This window comes from Pyxicephalus adspersus, chromosome 2 (genome assembly GCF_032062135.1).
Source record: "Pyxicephalus adspersus chromosome 2, UCB_Pads_2.0, whole genome shotgun sequence".
Classification (NCBI taxonomy): domain Eukaryota; kingdom Metazoa; phylum Chordata; class Amphibia; order Anura; family Pyxicephalidae; genus Pyxicephalus; species Pyxicephalus adspersus.
Window position 1 is genome coordinate 958,418 of NC_092859.1, and position 2,564 is coordinate 960,981.

Consider the following 2,564-nt stretch of genomic DNA (forward strand, 5'->3'; position numbering starts at 1 on the left):
AAGGACTACAGGTAAGGTGAATGTGAGAGTTAAAAGTTTACAAGAACATTATTGATAAAATTACAAGGAGGGTGCAAGGCAATGGTCCAGCACCAGTACTCACCAGATCCTTCAATCTAGCCCAGTACTCTTCACCTATAGCCAGCCCCCCCGCTCAGCCTCAGGAGCATAGTTGCACCATCCCAGCACACAGCTGCCCCCATGACTTCTGTGCTCAATGGATGGCATCCGGGGAAGGACTGGCAGGGGACCAGGAGCCCACAGATAATGCAAAGGATTCCAGCAGAGACTAATCCAGAATACAGAGACTGAGGTCATAAATGGAAATCCGTCCATCAGATAAGATATCCAAGGGCAAAGACAAAGCAGAGTCGGGGTTACAAAGGTCAGTCCAGAGTCAGCAACAATAAATCCAACAGACAGATCGGCCAAACTAAAGGCTACAGCAGGCACTGGTGACTGGGAGTAGAAAGGCTGTAAAGCCCAAGCACCAAATGGCAGCACACGATGAAGCCAGGGATTAATCTGCTCCTAAAATCCCCTTCAGCTGTGCACAGCCTCACAGTGTGTGCAGGGGATGCCAAGAAAGTTCATCTGGAAAATGCACAGCTATGGGAAGCTATGGATGCTGAGGGGGATTTTGTTGCACCTAAAGTGTAGATTAGTGTTAGGGTTGCAAGGAGAGGGTAGGGGTTATAGGAGGGTTACAGTTGGGGTTGCAGAGAGGGATAATGTTTGGGTACATATTGTATATGTGGGAGATAAAGAGGGGTAATAATAAGGTTACTGGGGGGGTTTGTGCTACAAGGAGAGCTAGTATTGGGGTTACAGGGAGTGTTAGTGTTGTTGTGTTAGTTTTAGACTCATAGAATGGGTTCAGTTTGGAGTTGATAGGAAGATTTGTTTTAGTGCTACAGAAAATGTTAATGTTAGAGGAAAAAAGGGGATTGTTCTTAGGACTACAATACTGGGGTCACAAAGAGAGTAAGTCTTGGGGTTACAGGGTGGATTTGTATTGGTGGTACCGGGGGGGTTAGTTTTAGAATTACAAGGAGGGTTACTGTTTCAGGGAGTGCTAGGGTAATTTGGGGGGCTAGAGGTTGTGTTAGGGGTACAGGGAGGGGTAGTTTTAGGGTTTGAGGAAGAATTAGTACTATATTTACAGGCAGGGAGGGTAAATGTTAGTGGGAAGATTGGTATTAGGGTTATAGGGAATGTGTGTTTAGATAACAAGAAGGGTTCATATTGTAGTCATGGTTCATGTTGGGGTTACAGGGAGGGTTCACAGTTCACATGAAGGGTAAAGTGAAGTTATTGCTTAAATAAAAGTTAAACTAGAAGATGTATTTGAAATAAATTTACCTTTCCTTCCATCACCTGATTGAGTGGTTCTCCTGCCTGGTGTTAGATTTTGAGGTTTGTAGAATGTAATTGTAGAATACATGATGGGGTTGGCTGTGTTGACCATTAAACACATCCTATAAACATGGTGGTTTGGATCGCATTGGGTGCCCCAACACATGGGACGTAAAGGGACATTGGGGATCTCAAAGTCTGTATGCACATAAGCATGCTCACAATGGGATTGCACATGGGCATGAAAAGGGGGAGGGGCTGTGCAGGACAGTGCCCATGCTTCATATGCTGCTCTCCAGCCTGGCATAGTATTGGTATAGTCCTAGTTCTCTCCATTCCTCACCCGAGGAGTGTGGGAAGGGGGGACAGTAATGCTGTCTGGCACTTCGTTTGTTCCCTGGTCTTTAAACAGTCAAAGCTGAGACAGAAATTGGTGAGAAGTTCTCTAGTTGAACAGACATTTTTGATCGATCACCATGGCAGTTTTGCTGATCTTTTAAAATGAAGAAAAAATTGAACTACGTGTGACAAATGACTGAGGTTAGAGCCGAGAGCTTCAAGATAAATGTGGTGTGGCCACCATCAGATTGCTGTATGGGAGAGGAGGAGCGTGCCAATCCCTGGAGTGAATGAGGGCAAATCCTAATTCAAGAGATTCACTCCATTTAACCACAATCTTCCTTTATGGGTCACGCATGAACTTAACACGTCACCTGTAAAAGCCCCGCTTGTAAGAAACCAGCCACAGTACTGACCCCAGGAGTTATTGAAACATACCACCCCATTGAACAGCCACCAGGGAGTAACAAAGAATACCATCCCAAAATACCGACATCAGGGAGTAATGAAGTATAGCATACCCCCAGCACTGACACCGGAGAGAAATCAAGAATGCCATCCCACCATACTGACACTAGGAACTAATAGAATATACCCTCCAATACCACTGACCCCAGAAAGTAATAGAACATACCATCAAACACCACTGACAATAGCGAAGAACGGACTATACCATCCCACTGTCCCAACACAAGGGAGTACCTGAGCAAAGCCGTCCACAAAACCAACCCAAAGGAATAATAGAGTATACCATCCCACTGTACTGACACCAGGGGGTAATAGTGTATACCATCCCACAGTACTGACACCAGGGAGTAATAGAGTATACCGTCCCACTGTACTGACACCAGGGAGTAATAGAGTATACC